This window comes from Heterodontus francisci, unplaced genomic scaffold (assembly GCF_036365525.1).
Source record: "Heterodontus francisci isolate sHetFra1 unplaced genomic scaffold, sHetFra1.hap1 HAP1_SCAFFOLD_92, whole genome shotgun sequence".
Classification (NCBI taxonomy): Eukaryota; Metazoa; Chordata; class Chondrichthyes; order Heterodontiformes; family Heterodontidae; genus Heterodontus; species Heterodontus francisci.
Window position 1 is genome coordinate 764,041 of NW_027141473.1, and position 23,435 is coordinate 787,475.

Below are 23,435 nucleotides of genomic sequence, written 5' to 3' on the forward strand. Positions count from 1 at the left end.
GTCACAAATTTAAACACAGGGCCTGGAGGAAATACTGAACTGTCACAAATTTAAACACAGGGCCTGGAGGAAATACTGAACTGTCACAAATTTAAACACAGGGGCAGGAGGAAATACTGAACTGTCACAAATTTAAACACAGGGCCTGGAGGGAAATACTGAACTGTCACAACTTTAAACACAGGGCCTGGAGGAAATACTGAACTGTCACAAATTTAAACACAGGGGCTGGAGGAAATACTGAACTGTCACAAATTTAAACACAAGGCCTGGAGGAAATACTGAACTGTCACTAATTTAAACACAGGGGCTGGAGGAAATACTGAACTGTCACAAATTTAAACACAAGTCCTGGAGGAAATACTGAACTGTCACAACTTTAAACACAGGGCCTGGAGGAAATACTGAACTGTCACAAATTTAAACACAGGGGCTGGAGGAAATACTGAACTGTCACAAATTTAAACACAAGGCCTGGAGGAAATACTGAACTGTCACTAATTTAAACACAGGGGCTGGAGGAAATACTGAACTGTCACAAATTTAAACTCAAGGCCTGGAGGAAATACTGAACTGTCACTAATTTAAACACAAGGCCTGGAGGAAATACTGAACTGTCACAAATTTAAACACAAGGCCTGGAGGAAATACTGAACTGTCACTAATTTAAACACAAGGCCTGGAGGAAATACTGAACTGTCACAAATTTAAACACAGGGCCTGGAGGGAAATACTGAACTGTCACAAATTTAAACACAGGGCCTGGAGGAAATACTGAACTGTCACAACTTTAAACACAGGGGCTGGAGGAAATACTGAACTGTCACAAATTTAAGCACAAGGCCTGGAGGAAATACTGAACTGTCACAAATTTAAACACAAGGCCTGGAGGAAATACTGAACTGTCACAAATTTAAACACAGGGCCTGGAGGAAATACTGAACTGTCACAACTTTAAACACAGGGGCTGGAGGAAATACTGAACTGTCACAAATTTAAGCACAAGGCCTGGAGGAAATACTGAACTGTCACAAATTTAAACACAAGGCCTGGAGGAAATACTGAACTGTCACAAATTTAAGCACAAGGCCTGGAGGAAATACTGAACTGTCACAAATTTAAACACAGGGCCTGGAGGGAAATACTGAACTGTCACAACTTTAAACACAGGGCCTGGAGGAAATACTGAACTGTCACAACTTTAAACACAGGGGCTGGAGGAAATACTGAACTGTCACAAATTTAAACACAGGGGCTGGAGGAAATACTGAACTGTCACAAATTTAAACACAGGGCCTGGAGGGAAATACTGAACTGTCACAACTTTAAACACAGGGCCTGGAGGAAATACTGAACTGTCACAAATTTAAACACAGGGCCTGGAGGAAATACTGAACTGTCACAAATTTAAACACAGGGTCTGGAGGAAATACTGAACTGTCACAAATTTAAACACAGGGTCTGGAGGAAATACTGAACTGTCACAAATTTAAACACAGGGTCTGGAGGAAATACTGAACTGTCACAAATTTAAACACAGGGTCTGGAGGAAATACTGAACTGTCACAAATTTAAACACAGGGCCTGGAGGAAATACTGAACTGTCACAAATTTAAACACAGGGTCTGGAGGAAATACTGAACTGTCACAAATTTAAACACAGGGGCTGGAGGGAAATACTGAACTGTCACAAATTTAAACACAGGGCCTGGAGGAAATACTGAACTGTCACAAATTTAAACACAGGGCCTGGAGGGAAATACTGAACTGTCACAACTTTAAACACAGGGCCTGGAGGAAATACTGAACTGTCACAAATTTAAACACAGGGGCTGGAGGAAATACTGAACTGTCACAAATTTAAACACAAGGCCTGGAGGAAATACTGAACTGTCACTAATTTAAACACAAGGCCTGGAGGAAATACTGAACTGTCACAAATTTAAACACAAGGCCTGGAGGAAATACTGAACTGTCACTAATTTAAACACAAGGCCTGGAGGAAATACTGAACTGTCACAAATTTAAACACAAGGCCTGGAGGAAATACTGAACTGTCACTAATTTAAACACAAGGCCTGGAGGAAATACTGAACTGTCACAAATTTAAACACAAGGCCTGGAGGAAATACTGAACTGTCACTAATTTAAACACAAGGACTGGAGGAAATACTGAACTGTCACAAATTTAAACGCAAGGCCTGGAGGAAATACTGAACTGTCACAAATTTAAACACAGGGGCTGGAGGAAATACTGAACTGTCACAACTTTAAACACAGGGCCTGGAGGAAATACTGAACTGTCACAAATTTAAACACAAGGCCTGGAGGAAATACTGAACTGTCACAAATTTAAACACAGGGGCTGGAGGAAATACTGAACTGTCACAAATTTAAACACAAGGCCTGGAGGAAATACTGAACTGTCACAAATTTAAACACAAGGCCTGGAGGAAATACTGAACTGTCACAAATTTAAACACAGGGCCTGGAGGGAAATACTGAACTGTCACAACTTTAAACACAGGGCCTGGAGGAAATACTGAACTGTCACAAATTAAAACACAGGGGCTGGAGGAAATACTGAACTGTCACAAATTTAAACACAAGGCCTGGAGGAAATACTGAACTGTCACTAATTTAAACACAAGGCCTGGAGGAAATACTGAACTGTCACAAATTTAAACACAAGGCCTGGAGGAAATACTGAACTGTCACAAATTTAAACACAGGGCCTGGAGGAAATACTGAACTGTCACAAATTTAAACACAAGGCCTGGAGGAAATACTGAACTGTCACAAATTTAAACACAGGGGCTGGAGGAAATACTGAACTGTCACAAATTTAAACACAAGGCCTGGAGGAAATACTGAACTGTCACAAATTTAAGCACAAGGCCTGGAGGAAATACTGAACTGTCACAAATTTAAACACAAGGCCTGGAGTAAATACTGAACTGTCACAAATTTAAACACAAGGCCTGGAGGAAATACTGAACTGTCACAAATTTAAGCACAAGGCCTGGAGGAAATACTGAACTGTCACAAATTTAAACACAGGGCCTGGAGGGAAATACTGAACTGTCACAACTTTAAACACAGGGCCTGGAGGAAATACTGAACTGTCACAAATTTAAGCACAGGGCCTGGAGGGAAATACTGAACTGTCACAACTTTAAACACAGGGCCTGGAGGAAATACTGAACTGTCACAACTTTAAACACAGGGGCTGGAGGAAATACTGAACTGTCACAAATTTAAACACAAGGCCTGGAGGAAATACTGAATTGTCACAAATTTAAACACAAGGCCTGGAGGAAATACTGAACTGTCACAAATTTAAACACAGGGGCTGGATGAAATACTGAACTGTCACAAATTTAAACACAAGGCCTGGACAAAATACTGAACTGTCACAAATTTAAACACAAGGCCTGGAGAAAATACTGAACTGTCACAAATTTAAACACAAGGCCTGGAGGAAATACTGAACTGTCACAAATTTAAGCACAAGGCCTGGAGAAAATACTGCACTGTCACAAATTTAAACACAAGGCCTGGAGGAAATACTGAACTGTCACAAATTTAAACACAGGGTCTGGAGGAAATACTGAACTGTCACAAATTTAAACACTAGTCCTGGAGGAAATACTGAACTGTCACAAATTTAAACACAAGGCCTGGAGGAAATACTGAACTGTCACAAATTTAAACACAAGGCCTGGAGGAAATACTGAACTGTCACAAATTTAAACACAAGGCCTGGAGGAAATACTGAACTGTCACAAATTTAAACACAGGTGCTGCAGGAAATACTGAACTGTCACAAATTTAAACACAGGGCCTGGAGGAAATACTGAACTGTCACAAATTTAAACACAGGGCCTGGAGGAAATACTGAACTGTCACAAATTTAAACACAAGTCCTGGAGGAAATACTGAACTGTCACAAATTTAAACACAAGGCCTGGAGGAAATACTGAACTGTCACAAATTTAAACACAAGGCCTGGAGGAAATACTGAACTGTCACAAATTTAAACACATGGCCTGGAGGAAATACTGAACTGTCACAAATTTAAACACAAGTCCTGGAGGAAATACTGAACTGTCACAAATTTAAACACAGGGTCTGGAGGAAATACAGAACTGTCACAAATTTAAACACAAGTCCTGGAGGAAATACTGAACTGTCACAAATTTAAACACAAGGCCTGGAGGAAATACTGAACTGTCACAAATTTAAACACAAGGACTGGAGGAAATACTGAACTGTCACAAATTTAAACACAAGGCCTGGAGGAAATACTGAACTGTCACAAATTTAAACACAGAGCCTGGAGGAAATACTGAACTGTCACAAATTTAAACACAGGTGCTGGAGGAAATACTGAACTGTCACAAATTTAAACACAAGGCCTGGAGGAAATACTGAACTGTCACAAATTTAAACACAAGGCCTGGAGGAAATACTGAACTGTCACAAATTTAAACACAAGGCCTGGAGAAAATACTGAACTGTCACAAATTTAAACACAAGGCCTGGAGGAAATACTGAACTGTCACAAATTTAAACACAAGGCCTGGAGGAAATACTGAACTGTCACAAATTTAAACACAGGTGCTGGAGGAAATACTGAACTGTCACAACTTTAAACACAAGGCCTGGAGGAAATACTGAACTGTCACAAATTTAAACACAAGGCCTGGAGGAAATACAGAACTGTCACAAATTTAAACACAGGGCCTGGAGGAAATACTGAACTGTCACAAATTTAAACACAAGGCCTGGAGAAAATACTGAACTGTCACAAATTTAAACACAAGGCCTGGAGGAAATACTGAACTGTCACAAATTTAAACACAAGGCCTGGAGGAAATACTGAACTGTCACAAATTTAAACACAAGGCCTGGAGGAAATACTGAACTGTCACAAATTTAAACACAGGTGCTGGAGGAAATACTGAACTGTCACAAATTTAAACACAAGGCCTGGAGGAAATACTGAACTGTCACAAATTTAAACACAGGGCCTGGAGGAAATACTGAACTGTCACAAATTTAAACACAAGGCCTGGAGGAAATACTGAACTGTCACAAATTTAAACACAAGGCCTGGAGGAAATACTGAACTGTCACAAATTTAAACACAAGGCCTGGAGGAAATACTGAACTGTCACAAATTTAAACACAGGTGCTGGAGGAAATACTGAACTGTCACAAATTTAAACACAAGGCCTGGAGGAAATACTGAACTGTCACAAATTTAAACACAGGGCCTGGAGGAAATACTGAACTGTCACAAATTTAAACACAGGCCTGGAGAAAATACTGAACTGTCACAAATTTAAACACAAGGCCTGGAGGAAATACTGAACTGTCACAAATTTAAACACAGGTGCTGGAGGAAATACTGAACTGTCACAAATTTAAACACAAGGCCTGGAGGAAATACTGAACTGTCACAAATTTAAACACAAGGCCTGGAGAAAATACTGAACTGTCACAAATTTAAACACAAGGCCTGGAGGAAATACTGAACTGTCACAAATTTAAACAAAGGGCCTGGAGGATAAACTGAGCTGTCACAAATTTAAACACAAGGCCTGGAGGAAATACTGAACTGTCACAAATTTAAACAAAGGGCCTGGAGGAAATACTGAGCTGTCACAAATTTAAACACAAGGCCTGGAGGAAATACTGAACTGTCACAAATTTAAACACAGGGCCTGGAGGAAATACTGAACTGTCACAAATTTAAACACAGGGTCTGGAGGAAATACTGAACTGTCACAAATTTAAACAAAGGGCCTGGAGGAAATATTGAGCTGTCACAAATTTAAACACAAGGCCTGGAGGAAATACTGAGCTGTCACAAATTTAAACACAAGGCCTGGAGGAAATACCGAGCTGTCACAAATTTAAACACAAGGCCTGGAGGAAATACTGAACTGTCACAAATTTAAACACAAGGCCTGGAGGAAATACTGAACTGTCACAAATTTAAACACAAGGCCTGGAGGAAATACTGAGCTGTCACAAATTTAAACACAAGGCCTGGAGGGAAATACTGAACTGTCACAAATTTAAACACAGGGCCTGGAGGGAAATACTGAACTGTCACAACTTTAAACACAGGGCCTGGAGGAAATACTGAACTGTCACAAATTTAAGCACAAGGCCTGGAGGAAATACTGAACTGTCACAAATTTAAACACAAGGCCTGGAGGGAAATACTGAACTGTCACAACTTTAAACACAGGGCCTGGAGGAAATACTGAACTGTCACAAATTTAAACACAGGGCCTGGAGGAAATACTGAACTGTCACAAATTTAAACACAAGGCCTGGAGGAAATACTGAACTGTCACAAATTTAAACACAGGGCCTGGAGGAAATACTGAACTGTCACAAATTTAAACACAAGGACTGGAGGGAAATACTGAACTGTCACAAATTTAAACACAAGGCCTGGAGGGAAATACTGAACTGTCACAACTTTAAACACAGGGCCTGGAGGAAATACTGAACTGTCACAAATTTAAGCACAAGGCCTGGAGGAAATACTGAACTGTCACAAATTTAAACACAGGGCCTGGAGGAAATACTGAACTGTCACAAATTTAAACACAGGGCCTGGAGGAAATACTGAACTGTCACAAATTTAAACACACGGCCTGGAGGAAATACTGAACTGTCACAAATTTAAACACAAGGCCTGGAGGGAAATACTGAACTGTCACAAATTGAAACACAAGGCCTGGAGAAAATGCTGAACTGTCACAAATTTAAACACAAGGCCTGGAGGAAATACTGAACTGTCACAACTTTAAACACAGGGCCTGGAGGAAATAGTGAACAGTCACAAATTTAAACACAAGGCCTGGAGAAAATGCTGAACTGTCACAAATTTAAACACAAGGCCTGGAGGAAATAATGAACTGTCACAACTTGAAACACAGGGCCTGGAGGAAATACTGAACTGTCACAAATTTAAACAAAGGGCCTGGAGGAAATACTGAGCTGTCGCAAATTTAAACAAAGGGCCTGGAGGAAATACTGAGCTGTCGCAAATTTAAACACAAGGCCTGGAGGAAATACTGAACTGTCACAACTTTAAACACAGGGCCTGGAGGAAATACTGAACTGTCACAAATTTAAACAAAGGGCCTGGAGGAAATACTGAGCTGTCGCAAATTTAAACACAAGGCCTGGAGGAAATACTGAACTGTCACAACTTTAAACACAGGGCCTGGAGGAAATACGGAACTGTCACAAATTTAAACACAGGGCCTGGAGGAAATACTGAACTGTCACAAATTTAAACAAAGGGCCTGGAGGAAATACTGAGCTGTCGCAAATTTAAACAAAGGGCCTGGAGGAAATACTGAGCTGTCCCAAATTTAAACACAGGGCCTGGAGGAAATACTGAACTGTCACAAATTTAAACAAAGGGCCTGGAGGAAATACTGAGCTGTCACAAATTTAAACACAAGGCCTGGAGGAAATACTGAACTGTCACAACTTTAAACACAAGGCCTGGAGGGAAATACTGAACTGTCACAAATTTAAACACAGGGCCTGGAGGAAATACTGAACTGTCACAAATTTAAACAAAGGGCCTGGAGGAAATACTGAGCTGTCGCAAATTTAAACACAAGGCCTGGAGGAAATACTGAACTGTCACAACTTTAAACACAAGGCCTGGAGGGAAATACTGAACTGTCACAAATTTAAACACAAGGCCTGGAGGGAAATACTGAACTGTCACAAATTTAAACACAGGGCCTGTAGGAAATACTGAACTGTCACAAATTTAAACACAGGGCCTGGATGAAATACTGAACTGTCACAAATTTAAACACAAGGCCTGGAGGAAATACTGAACTGTCACAAATTTAAGCACAGGGCCTGGAGGAAATACTGAACTATCACAAATTTAAGCACAAGGCCTGGAGGAAATACTGAACTGTCACAAATTTAAACACAGGGCCTGGAGGGAAATACTGAACTGTCACAACTTTAAACACAGGGCCTGGAGGAAATACTGAACTGTCACAAATTTAAACATAAGGCCTGGAGGAAATACTGAACTGTCACAAATTTAAACACAAGGCCTGGAGGAAATACTGAACTGTCACAAATTTAAACACAAGGCCTGGAGGAAATACTGAGCTGTCGCAAATTTAAACAAAGGGCCTGGAGGAAATACTGAGCTGTCGCAAATTTAAACACAGGGCCTGGAGGAAATACTGAACTGTCACAAATTTAAACAAAGGGCCTGGAGGAAATACTGAGCTGTCGCAAATTTAAACACAAGGCCTGGAGGAAATACTGAACTGTCACAACTTTAAACACAAGGCCTGGAGGGAAATACTGAACTGTCACAAATTTAAACACAGGGCCTGGAGGAAATACTGAACTGTCACAAATTTAAACAAAGGGCCTGGAGGAAATACTGAGCTGTCGCAAATTTAAACACAAGGCCTGGAGGAAATACTGAACTGTCACAACTTTAAACACAAGGCCTGGAGGGAAATACTGAACTGTCACAAATTTAAACACAAGGCCTGGAGGGAAATACTGAACTGTCACAAATTTAAACACAGGGCCTGGAGGAAATACTGAACTGTCACAAATTTAAACAAAGGGCCTGGAGGAAATACTGAGCTGTCGCAAATTTAAACACAAGGCCTGGAGTAAATACTGAACTGTCACAATTTTAAACACAGGGCCTGGAGGAAATACTGAACTGTCACAAATTTAAACAAAGGGCCTGGAGGAAATACTGAGCTGTCGCAAAGTTAAACACAGGGCCTGGGGGAAATACTGAACTGTCACAAATTTAAACACAGGGCCTGGAGTAAATACTGAACTGTCACAAATTTAAACACAGGGCCTGGAGGAAATACTGAACTGTCACAAATTTAAACACAGGGCCTGGAGGAAATACTGAACTGTCACAAATTTAAACAAAGGGCCTGGAGGAAATACTGAACTGTCACTAATTTAAACAAAGGGCCTGGAGGAAATACTGAACTGTCACAAATTTAAACACAAGGCCTGGAGGAATTACTGAACTGTCACAAATTTAAACACAGGGCCTGGAGGAAATACTGAACTGTCACAAATTTAAACACAAGGCCTGGAGGAAATACTGAACTGTCACAAATTTAAGCACAGGGCCTGGAGGAAATACTGAACTATCACAAATTTAAGCACAAGGCCTGGAGGAAATACTGAACTGTCACAAATTTAAACACAGGGCCTGGAGGGAAATACTGAACTGTCACAACTTTAAACACAGGGCCTGGAGGAAATACTGAACTGTCACAAATTTAAACACAAGGCCTGGAGGAAATACTGAACTGTCACAAATTTAAACACAAGGCCTGGAGGAAATACTGAACTGTCACAAATTTAAACACAGGGCCTGGAGGAAATACTGAACTGTCACAAATTTAAACACAGGGGCTGGAGGAAATACTGAACTGTCACAACTTTAAACACAGGGCCTGGAGGAAATACTGAACTGTCACAAATTTAAACACAATGCCTGGAGAAAATACTGAACTGTCACAAATTTAAACACAAGGCCTGGAGGAAATACTGAACTGTCACAAATTTAAACACAAGGCCTGGAGGAAATACTGAACTGTCACAAATTTAAACACAGGTGCTGGAGGAAATACTGAACTGTCACAACTTTAAACACAGGGCCTGGAGGAAATACTGAACTGTCACAAATTTAAACACAGGGCCTGGAGGAAATACTGAACTGTCACAAATTTAAACAAAGGGCCTGGAGGAAATACTGAACTGCCACAAATTTAAACACAAGGCCTGGAGGAAATACTGAACTGTCACAAATTTAAACACAAGGCCTGGAGGAAATACTGAACTGTCACAAATTTAAACACAAGGCCTGGAGGAAATACTGAGCTGTCACAAACTTAAACACAAGGCCTGGAGGAAATACTGAACTGTCAGAAATTTAAACACAAGGCCTGGAGGAAATACTGAACTGTCACAAATTTAAACACAAGGCCTGGAGGAAATACTGAACTGTCACAAATTTAAACACAAGGCCTGGAGGAAATACTGAGCTGTCACAAATTTAAACACAAGGCCTGGAGGAAGTACTGAGCTTTCGCAAATTTAAACACAAGGCCTGGAGGAAATACTGAACTGTCACAAATTTAAACACAAGGCCTGGAGGAAATACTGAGCTGTCACAAATTTAAACACAAGGCCTGGAGGAAATACTGAACTGTCACAAATTTAAACACAGGGCCTGGAGGGAATACTGAACTGTCACAAATTTAAACACAAGGCCTGGAGGAAATACTGAACTGTCACAAATTTAAACACAGGGCCAGGAGGAAATACTGAACTGTCACAAATTTAAACACAAGGCCTGGAGGAAATACTGAACTGTCACAAATTTAAACACAAGGCCTGGAGAAAATACTGAACTGTCACAAATTTAAACACAGGGGTTGGAGGAAATATTGAACTGTCACAAATTTAAACACAGGGCCTGGAGGGAAATACTGAACTGTCACAAATTTAAACACAGGGCCTGGAGGAATTACTGAACTGTCACAAATTTAAACACAAGGCCTGGAGGAAATACTGAACTGTCACAAATTTAAACACAAGGCCTGGAGGAATTACTGAACTGTCACAAATTTAAACACAAGGCCTGGAGGAAATACTGAACTGTCACAAATTTAAACACAGGGCCTGGAGGAATTACTGAACTGTCACAAATTTAAACACAAGGCCTGGAGGAAATACTGAACTGTCACAAATTTAAACTCAGGGCCTGGAGGAAATACTGAACTGTCACAAATTTAAACACAAGGCCTGGAGGAAATACTGAACTGTCACAAATTTAAACACAAGGCCTGGAGAAAATACTGAACTGTCACAAATTTAAACACAGGGGTTGGAGGAAATACTGAACTGTCACAAATTTAAACACAGGGGCTGGAGGAAATACTGAACTGTCACAACTTTAAACACAAGGCCTGGAGGAAATACTGAACTGTCACAAATTTAAACACAAGGCCTGGAGAAAATACTGAACTGTCACAAATTTAAACACAGGGCCTGGAGGAAATACTGAACTGTCACAAATTTAAACACAGGGGTTGGAGGAAATACTGAACTGTCACAAATTTAAACACAGGGCCTGGAGGAATTACTGAACTGTCACAAATTTAAACACAAGGCCTGGAGGAATTACTGAACTGTCACAAATTTAAACACAAGGCCTGGAAGAAATACTGAACTGTCACAAATTTAAACACAAGGCCTGGAGGAATTACTGAACTGTCACAAATTTAAACACAAGGCCTGGAGGAAATACTGAACTGTCACAAATTTAAACACAAGGCCTGGAAGAAATACTGAACTGTCACAAATTTAAACACAAGGCCTGGAGAAAATACTGAACTGTCACAAATTTAAACACAGGGGCTGGAGGAAATACTGAACTGACACAAATTTAAACACAAGGCCTGGAGAAAATACTGAACTGTCACAAATTTAAAAACAAGGCCTGGAGGAAATACTGAACTGTCACAAATTTAAACACAGGGCCTGGAGTAAATACTGAACTGTCACAAATTTAAACACAGGGCCTGGAGGAAATACTGAACTGTCACAAATTTAAACACAGGGCCCGAAGGAAATACTGAACTGTCACAAATTTAAACACAAGGCCTGGAGTAAATACTGAACTGTCACAAATTTAAACACAAGGACTGGAGGGAATACTGAACTGTTACCAATTTAAACACAAGGCCTGGAGGGAATACTGAACTGTCACAAATTTAAACACAAGGCCTGAAGTAAATACTGAACTGTCACAAATTTAAACACAAGGCCTGGAGGGAATACTGAACTGTCACAAATTTAAACACAGGGCCTGGAGGAAATACTGAACTGTCACAAATTTAAACACAGGGCCCGAAGGAAATACTGAACTGTCACAAACTTAAACACAAGGCCTGGAGAAAATGCTGAACTGTCACAAATTTAAACACAAGGCCTGGAGAAAATGCTGAACTGTCACAAATTTAAACACAAGGCCTGGAGTAAATACTGAACTGTCACAAATTTAAACACAAGGCCTGGAGGGAATACTGAACTGTTACAAATTTAAACACAAGGCCTGGAGTAAATACTGAACTGTCACAAATTTAAACACAAGGCCTGGAGGGAATACTGAACTGTCACAAATTTAAACACAAGGCCTGGAGTAAATACTGAACTGTCACAAATTTAAACACAAGGCCTGGAGGAAATACTGAACTGTCACAAATTTAAACACAAGGCCTGGAGGAAATACTGAACTGTCACAAATTTAAACACAGGGCCTGGAGGAAATACTGAACTGTCACAAATTTAAACACAAGGCCTGGAGAAAATGCTGAACTGTCACAAATTTAAACACAAGGCCTGGAGGAATTACTGAACTGTCACAAATTTAAACACAAAGCCTGGAGGAAATACTGAACTGTCACAAATTTAAACACAAGGCCTGGAGGAAATACTGAACTGTCACAAATTTAAACACAGGGCCTGGAGGAAATACTGAACTCTCACAAATTTAAACAAAGGGCCTGGAGGAAATACTGAACTGTCACAAATTTAAACACAAGGCCTGGAGGAAATACTGAACTGTCACAAATTTAAACACAAGGCCTGGAGGAAATACTGAACTGTCACAAATTTAAACACAAGGCCTGGAGGAATTACTGAACTGTCACAAATTTAAACACAAAGCCTGGAGGGAATACTGAACTGTCACAAATTTAAACACAAGGCCTGGAGGAACTACTGAACGGTCACAAATTTAAACACAGGGCCTGGAGGAAATCCTGAACTGTCACAAATTTAAACACAGGGCCTGGAGGAAATCCTGAACTGTCACAAATTTAAACACAGGGCCTGGAGGAAATACAGAACTGTCACAAATTTAAACACAAGGCCTGGAGAAAATGCTGAACTGACACAAATTTAAACACAAGGCCTGGAGGAATTACTGAACTGTCACAAATTTAAACACAGGGCCTGGAGGAAATACTGAACTGTCACAAATTTAAACACAAGGCCTGGAGGAAATACTGAACTGTCACAAATTTAAACACAAGGCCTGGAGGAAATACTGAACTGTCACAAATTTAAACACAGGGCCTGGAGGAACTACTGAACGGTCACAAATTTAAACACAAGGCCTGGAGGGAATCCTGAACTGTCACAAATTTAAACACATGGCCTGGAGGAAATACTGAACTGTCACAAATTTAAACACAAGGCCTGGAGGAAATCCTGAACTGTCACAAATTTAAACACAGGGCCTGGAGGAAATACAGAACTGTCACAAATTTAAACACAAGGCCTGGAGAAAATGCTGAACTGACACAAATTTAAACACAAGGCCTGGAGGAATTACTGAACTGTCACAAATTTAAACACAGGGCCTGGAGGAAATACTGAACTGTCACAAATTTAAACACAAGGCCTGGAGGAAATACTGAACTGTCACAAATTTAAACACAAGGCCTGGAGGAAATACTGAACTGTCACAAATTTAAACACAGGGCCTGGAGGAACTACTGAACTGTCACAAATTTAAACACAAGGCCTGGAGGAAATACTGAACTGTCACAAATTTAAACACAGGGCCTGGAGGAAATACTGAACTGTCACAAATTTAAACACAAGGCCTGGAGGAAATACTGAACTGTCACAAATTTAAACACAAGGCCTGGAGGAAATACTGAACTGTCACAAATTTAAACAGAGGGCCTGGAGGAAATCCTGAACTGTCACAAATTTAAACACAAGGCCTGGAGGAAATACTGAACTGTCACAAATTTAAACACAAGGCCTGGAGGAAATACTGAACTGTCACAAATTTAAACACAAGGCCTGGAGGAAATACTGAACTGTCACAAATTTAAACACATGGCCTGGAGGAACTACTGAACTGTCACAAATTTAAACACAAGGCCTGGAGGAACTACTGAACTGTCACAAATTTAAACACAAGGCCTGGAGGAACTACTGAACTGTCACAAATTTAAACACATGGCCTGGAGGAACTACTGAACTGTCACAAATTTAAACAGAGGGCCTGGAGGAAATCCTGAACTGTCACAAATTTAAACACAAGGCCTGGAGGAAATACTGAACTGTCACAAATTTAAACACAAGGCCTGGAGGAAATACTGAACTGTCACAAATTTAAACACATGGCCTGGAGGAACTACTGAACTGTCACAAATTTAAACACAAGGCCTGGAGGAACTACTGAACTGTCACAAATTTAAACACAAGGCCTGGAGGAACTACTGAACTGTCACAAATTTAAACACATGGCCTGGAGGAACTACTGAACTGTCACAAATTTAAACACAAGGCCTGGAGGAACTACTGAACTGTCACAAATTTAAACACAAGGCCTGGAGGAACTACTGAACTGTCACAAATTTAAACACATGGCCTGGAGGAACTACTGAACTGTCACAAATTTAAACACAAGGCCTGGAGGAAATACTGAACTGTCACAAATTTAAACACAAGGCCTGGAGGAACTACTGAACTGTCACAAATTTAAACACAAGGCCTGGAGGAACTACTGAACTGTCTCAAATTTAAACACAAGGTCTGGAGGAAATACTGAACTGTCACAAATTTAAACACAAGGCCTGGAGGGAATCCTGAACTATCACAAATTTAAACACAAGGCCTGGAGGAACTACTGAACTGTCTCAAATTTAAACACAAGGCCTGGAGGGAATCCTGAACTATCACAAATTTAAACACAAGGCCTGGAGGAACTACTGAACTGTCACAAATTTAAACACAAGGCCTGGAGGGAATCCTGAACTATCACAAATTTAAACACAAGGCCTGGAGGAACTACTGAACTGTCTCAAATTTAAACACAAGGTCTGGAGGAAATACTGAACTGTCACAAATTTAAACACAAGGCCTGGAGGAACTACTGAACTGTCACAAATTTAAACACAAGGCCTGGAGGAACTACTGAACTGTCACAAATTTAAACACAAGGCCTGGAGGAACTACTGAACTGTCTCAAATTTAAACACAAGGTCTGGAGGAAATACTGAACTGTCACAAATTTAAACACAAGGCCTGGAGGGAATCCTGAACTGTCACAAATTTAAACACAAGGCCTGGAGGAACTACTGAACTGTCACAAATTTAAACACAAGGCCTGGAGGAAATACTGAACTGTCACAAATTTAAACACAGGGCCTGGAGGAACTACTGAACGGTCACAAATTTAAACACAAGGCCTGGAGGGAATCCTGAACTGTCACAAATTTAAACACATGGCCTGGAGGAACTACTGAACTGTCACAAATTTAAACACAAGGCCTGGAGGGAAATACTGAACTGTCACAAATTTAAACACAAGGCCTGGAGGAACTACTGAACGGTCACAAATTTAAACACAAGGCCTGGAGGAACTACTGAACGGTCACAAATTTAAACACAAGGCCTGGAGGGAATACTGAACTGTCACAAATTTAAACACAGGGCCTGGAGGAACTACTGAACGGTCACAAATTTAAACACAAGGCCTGGAGGGAATCCTGAACTGTCACAAATTTAAACACAAGGCCTGGAGGAAATACTGAACTGTCACAAATTTAAACACAGGGCCTGGAGGAAATACTGAACTGTCACAAATTTAAACACAAGGCCTGGAGGAAATACTGAACTGTCACAAATTTAAACACAGGGCCTGGAGGAAATCCTGAACTGTCACAAATTTAAACACAGGGCCTGGAGGAAATACTGAACTGTCACAAATTTAAACACAAGGCCTGGAGGGAAATACTGAACTGTCACAAATTTAAACACAGGGCCTGGAGGAAATACTGAACTGTCACAAATTTAAACACAAGGCCTGGAGGAAATACTGAACTGTCACAAATTTAAACACAAGGCCTGGAGGGAATACTGAACTGTCACAAATTTAAACACAGGGCCTGGAGGAACTACTGAACTGTCACAAATTTAAACACAAGGCCTGGAGGAAATACTGAACTGTCACAAATTTAAACACAAGGCCTGGAGGAAATACTGAACTGTCACAAATTTAAACACAAGGCCTGGAGGAAATACTGAACTGTCACAAATTTAAACACAAGGCCTGGAGGAAATACTGAACTCTCACAAATTTAAACAAAGGGCCTGGAGGAAATACTGAACTGTCACAAATTTAAACACAAGGCCTGGAGGAAATACTGAACTGTCACAAATTTAAACACAAGGCCTGGAGGAAATACTGAACTGTCACAAATTTAAACACAAGGCCTGGAGGAAATACTGAACTCTCACAAATTTAAACAAAGGGCCTGGAGGAAATACTGAACTGTCACAAATTTAAACACAAGGCCTGGAGTAAATACTGAACTGTCACAAATTTAAACACAAGGCCTGGAGGAAATACTGAACTCTCACAAATTTAAACAAAGGGCCTGCAGGAAATACTGAACTGTCACAAATTTAAACACAAGGCCTGGAGGAACTACTGAACGGTCACAAATTTAAACACAAGGCCTGGAGGAATTACTGAACTGTCACAAATTTAAGCACAAGGACTGGAGGAAATACTGAACTGTCACAAATTTAAACACAAGGCCTGGAGTAAATACTGAACTGTCACAAATTTAAACACAAGGCCTGGAGGAAATACTGAACTGTCACAAATTTAAACACAAGGCCTGGAGGAAATACTGAACTGTCACAAATTTAAACACAGGGCCTGGAGGAAATACTGAACTGTCACAAATTTAAACACAAGGCCTGGAGAAAATGCTGAACTGTCACAAATTTAAACACAAGGCCTGGAGGAATTACTGAACTGTCACAAATTTAAACACAAAGCCTGGAGGAAATACTGAACTGTCACAAATTTAAACACAAGGCCTGGAGGAAATACTGAACTGTCACAAATTTAAACACAGGGCCTGGAGGAAATACTGAACTCTCACAAATTTAAACAAAGGGCCTGGAGGAAATACTGAACTGTCACAAATTTAAACACAAGGCCTGGAGGAAATACTGAACTGTCACAAATTTAAACACAAGGCCTGGAGGAAATACTGAACTGTCACAAATTTAAACACAAGGCCTGGAGGAATTACTGAACTGTCACAAATTTAAACACAAAGCCTGGAGGGAATACTGAACTGTCACAAATTTAAACACAAGGCCTGGAGGAAATACTGAACTGTCACAAATTTAAACACAGGGCCTGGAGGAAATACAGAACTGTCACAAATTTAAACACAAGGCCTGGAGAAAATGCTGAACTGACACAAATTTAAACACAAGGCCTGGAGGAATTACTGAACTGTCACAAATTTAAACACAAGGCCTGGAGGAAATACTGAACTGTCACAAATTTAAACACAGGGCCTGGAGGAACTACTGAACGGTCACAAATTTAAACACAAGGCCTGGAGGGAATCCTGAACTGTCACAAATTTAAACACAAGGCCTGGAGGAAATTCTGAACTGTCACAAATTTAAACACAGGGCCTGGAGGAAATACTGAACTGTCACAAATTTAAACACAAGGCCTGGAGGAAATACTGAACTGTCACAAATTTAAACACAGGGCCTGGAGGGAATACTGAACTGTCACAAATTTAAACAAAGGGCCTGGAGGAAATACTGAACTGTCACAAATTTAAACACAGGGCCTGGAGGAACTACTGAACGGTCACAAATTTAAACACAAGGCCTGGAGGGAATCCTGAACTGTCACAAATTTAAACACAAGGCCTGGAGGAACTACTGAACGGTCACAAATTTAAACACAGGGCCTGGAGGAAATCCTGAACTGTCACAAATTTAAACAAAGGGCCTGGAGGAAATACTGAACTCTCACAAATTTAAACACTAGGCCTGGAGGGAAATACTGAACTGTCACAAATTTAAACAAAGGGCCTGGAGGAAATACTGAACTCTCACAAATTTAAACAAAGGGCCTGGAGGAAATACTGAACTGTCACAAATTTAAACACAAGGCCTGGAGTAAATACTGAACTCTCACAAATTTAAACAAAGGGTCTGAAGGAAATACTGAACTGTCACAAATTTAAACACAAGGCCTGGAGGAAATACTGAACTCTCACAAATTTAAACAAAGGGCCTGGAGGAAATACTGAACTCTCACAAATTTAAACAAAGGGCCTGGAGGAAATACTGAACTGTCACAAATTTAAACACAAGGCCTGGAGTAAATACTGAACTGTCACAAATTTAAACACAAGGCCTGGAGGAAATACTGAACTCTCACAAATTTAAACACAAGGCCTGGAGGGAATCCTGAACTGTCACAAATTTAAACACAAGGCCTGGAGGAACTACTGAACGGTCACAAATTTAAACAAAGGGCCTGGAGGAAATACTGAACTGTCACAAATTTAAACACAGGGCCTGGAGGAAATACTGAACTGTCACAAATTTAAACACAAGGCCTGGAGGAAATACTGAACTGTCACAAATTTAAACACAAGGCCTGGAGGAAATACTGAACGGTCACAAATTTAAACACAAGGCCTGGAGGGAATCCTGAACTGTCACAAATTTAAACACAAGGCCTGGAGGAACTACTGAACGGTCACAAATTTAAACACAGGGCCTGGAGGAAATCCTGAACTGTCACAAATTTAAACAAAGGGCCTGGAGGAAATACTGAACTGTCACAAATTTAAACACAAGGCCTGGAGGAAATACTCAACTCTCACAAATTTAAACAAAGGGCCTGGAGGAAATACTGAACTCTCACTAATTTAAACAAAGGGCCTGGAGGAAATACTGAACTGTCACAAATTTAAACACAAGGCCTGGAGTAAATACTGAACTGTCACAAATTTAAACACAAGGCCTGGAGGAAATACTGAACTCTCACAAATTTAAACAAAGGGCCTGCAGGAAATACTGAACTGTCACAAATTTAAACACAAGGCCTGGAGGAACTACTGAACGGTCACAAATTTAAACACAAGGCCTGGAGGAAATACTGAACGGTCACAAATTTAAACACAGGGCCTGGAGGGAATCCTGAACTGTCACAAATTTAAACACAAGGCCTGGAGGAAATACTGAACTGTCACAAATTTAAACATAGGGCCTGGAGGAACTACTGAACGGTCACAAATTTAAACACAGGGCCTGGAGGAAATACTGAACTGTCACAAATTTAAACACAAGGCCTGGAGGAAATACTGAACTGTCACAAATTTAAACACAGGGTCTGGAGGGAAATACTGAACTGTCACAAATTTAAACACAGGGCCTGGAGGAAATACTGAACTGTCACAAATTTAAACACAAGGCCTGGAGGAAATACTGAACTGTCACAAATTTAAACACAAGGCCTGGAGGAAATACTGAACTGTCACAAATTTAAACACAGGGCCTGGAGGAAATACTGAACTGTCACAAATTTAAACACAAGGCCTGGAGGAAATACTGAACTGTCACAAATTTAAACACAAGGCCTGGAGGAAATACTGAACTGTCACAAATTTAAACACAAGGCCTGGAGGAAATACTGAACTGTCACAAATTTAAACACAAGGCCTGGAGGAAATACTGAACTGTCACAAATTTAAACACAGGGCCTGGAGTAAATACTGAACTGTCACAAATTTAAACACAAGGCCTGGAGGAAATACTGAGCTGTCACAAATTTAAACACAAGGTCTGGAGGAAATACTGAACTGTCACAAATTTAAACACAAGGCCTGGAGGAAATACTGAACTGTCACAAATTTAAACACAAGGCCTGGAGGAAATACTGAACTGTCACAAATTTAAACACAGGGCCTGGAGGAAATACTGAACTGTCACAAATTTAAACACAAGGCCTGGAGGAACGACTGAACTGTCACAAATTTAAACACAAGGCCTGGAGGAACGACTGAACGGTCACAAATTTAAACACAGGGCCTGGAGGAAATCCTGAACTGTCACAAATTTAAACACAGGGCCTGGAGGAAATACTGAACTGTCACAAATTTAAACACAGGGCCTGGAGGAACTACTGAACGGTCACAAATTTAAACACAAGGCCTGGAGGGAATACTGAACTGTCACAAATTTAAACACAAGGCCTGGAGGAAATACTGAACTGTCACAAATTTAAACACAAGGCCTGGAGGAACTACTGAACGGTCACAAATTTAAACACAAGGCCTGGAGGAAATCCTGAACAGTCACAAATTTAAACACAAGGCCTGGAGGAAATACTGAACTGTCACAAATTTAAACACAGGGCCTGGAGGAAATACTGAACTGTCACAAATTTAAACACAGGGCCTGGAGGAAATACTGAACTGTCACAAATTTAAACACAGGCCCTGGAGGAAATACTGAACGGTCACAAATTTAAACACAAGGCCTGGAGGGAATACTGAACTGTCACAAATTTAAACACAGGCCCTGGAGGAAATACTGAACTCTCACAAATTTAAACACAAGGCCTGGAGGAAATACTGAACTGTCACAGCTTTAAACACAGGGTCTGGAGGAAATACTGAACTGTCACAAATTTAAGCACAGGGCCTAGAGGAAAGACTGAACTGTCACAACTTTAAACACAGGGTCTGGAGGAAATACTGAACTGTCACAAATTTAAACACAAGGCCTGGAGGAAATACTGTACTGTCACAAATTTAAACACAGGGCCTGGAGGAAATACTGAACTGTCACAAATTTAAACACAAGGCCTGGAGGAAATACTGAACTGTCACAAATTTAAACACAAGGCCTGGAGAAAATGCTGAACTGTCACAAATTTAAACACAAGGCCTGGAGTAAATACTGAACTGTCACAAATTTAAACACAAGGCCTGGAGGGAATACTGAACTGTTACAAAGTTAAACACAAGGCCTGGAGTAAATACTGAACTGTCACAAATTTAAACACAAGGCCTGGAGGGAATACTGAACTGTCACATATTTAAACACAAGGCCTGGTGGAAATACTGAACTGTCACAAATTTAAACACAAGGCCTGGAGGAAATACTGAACTGTCACAAATTTAAACACAGGGCCTGGAGGAAATACTGAACTGTCACAAATTTAAACACAGGGCCTGGAGGAAATACTGAACTGTCACAAATTTAAACACAGGGCCTGGAGAAAATGCTGAACTGTCACAAATTTAAACACAAGGCCTGGAGGAAATACTGAACTGTCACAAATTTAAACACAGGGCCTGGAGGAAATACTGAACTGTCACAAATTTAAACACAAGGCCTGGAGGAAATACTGAACTGTCACAAATTTAAACACAGGGCCTGGAGGAAATCCTGAACTGTCACAAATTTAAACACAAGGCCTGGAGAAAATACTGAACTGTCACAACTTTAAACACAGGGCCTGGAGGAAATACTGAACTGTCACAAATTTAAGCACAAGGCCTGGAGGAAATACTGAACTGTCACAAATTTAAACACAAGGCCTGGAGGAAATACTGAACTGTCACAAATTTAAACACAGGGCCTGGAGGAAATACTGAACTGTCACAAATTTAAACACAGGGCCTGGAGTAAATACTGAACTGTCACAAATTTAAACACAGTGGCTGGAGGAAATACTGAACTGTCACAAATTTAAACACAGGGCCTGGAGGAAATACTGAACTGTCACAAATTTAAACACAAGGCCTGGAGGAAATACTGAACTGTCACAAATTTAAACACAGGGCCTGGAGTAAATACTGAACTGTCACCAATTTAAACACAGGGCCTGGAGGAAATACTGAACTGTCACAAATTTAAACACAGGGCCTGGAGGAAATACTGAACTGTCACAAATTTAAACACAAGGCCTGGAGGAAATACTGAACTGTCACAAATTTAAACACAGGGCCTGGAGGAAATACTGATCTGTCACAAATTTAAACACAAGGCCTGGAGAAAATGCTGAACTGTCACAAATTTAAACAGAAGGCCTGGAGGAATTACTGAACTGTCACAAATTTAAACACAAGGCCTGGAGGAATTACTGAACTGTCACAAATTTAAACAAAAAGCCTGGAGGAAATACTGAACTGTCACAAATTTAAACACAAGGCCTGGAGGAAATACTGAACTGTCACAAATTTAAACACAAGGCCTGGAGGAAATACTGAACTGTCACAAATTTAAACACAAGGCCAGGAGGAAATACTGAACTGTCACAAATTTAAACAAAAAGCCTGGAGGAAATACTGAACTGTCACAAATTTAAACAAAGGGCCTGGAGGAAATACAGAACTGTCACAAATTTAAACACAAGGCCTGGAGAAAATACTGAACTCTCACAAATTTAAACACAAGGCCTGGAGGAATTACTGAACTGTCACAAATTTAAACAAAAAGCCTGGAGGAAATACTGAACTGTCACAAATTTAAACACAAGGCCTGGAGGAAATACTGAACTCTCACAAATTTAAACAAAGGGCCTGGAGGAAATACAGAACTGTCACAAATTTAAACACAAGGCCTGGAGGAAATACTGAACTCTCACAAATTTAAACACAAGGCCTGGAGGAATTACTGAACTGTCACAAATTTAAACAAAAAGCCTGGAGGAAATACTGAACTGTCACAAATTTAAACAAAGGGCCTGGAGGAAATACAGAACTGTCACAAATTTAAACACAAGGCCTGGAGGAAATACTGAACTCTCACAAATTTAAACAAAGGGCCTGGAGGAAATACTGAACTGTCACAAATTTAAACACATGGCCTGGAGGAAATACTGAACTCTCACAAATTTAAACAAAGGGCCTGGAGGAAATACTGAACTGTCACAAATTTAAACACAAGGCCTGGAGGAAATACTGAACGGTCACAAATTTAAACACAAGGCCTGGAGGAAATACTGAACTGTCACAAATTTAAACACAAGGCCTGGAGGAAATACTGAACTGTCACAAATTTAAACACAAGGCCTGGAGGAAATACTGAACTGTCACAAATTTAAACACAGGGCCTGGAGGAAATCCTGAACTGTCACAAATTTAAACACAAGGCCTGGAGGAAATACTGAACTCTCACAAATTTAAACAAAGGGCCTGGAGGAAATACAGAACTGTCACAAATTTAAACACAAGGCCTGGAGGAAATACTGAACTCTCACAAATTTAAACAAAGGGCCTGGAGGAAATACTGAACTGTCACAAATTTAAACACATGGCCTGGAGGAAATACTGAACTCTCACAAATTTAAACAAAGGGCCTGGAGGAAATACTGAACTGTCACAAATTTAAACACAAGGCCTGGAGGAAATACTGAACTGTCACAAATTTAAACACAGTGCCTGGAGGAAATACTGAACTGTCACAAATTTAAACACAGGGCCTGGAGGAAATACTGA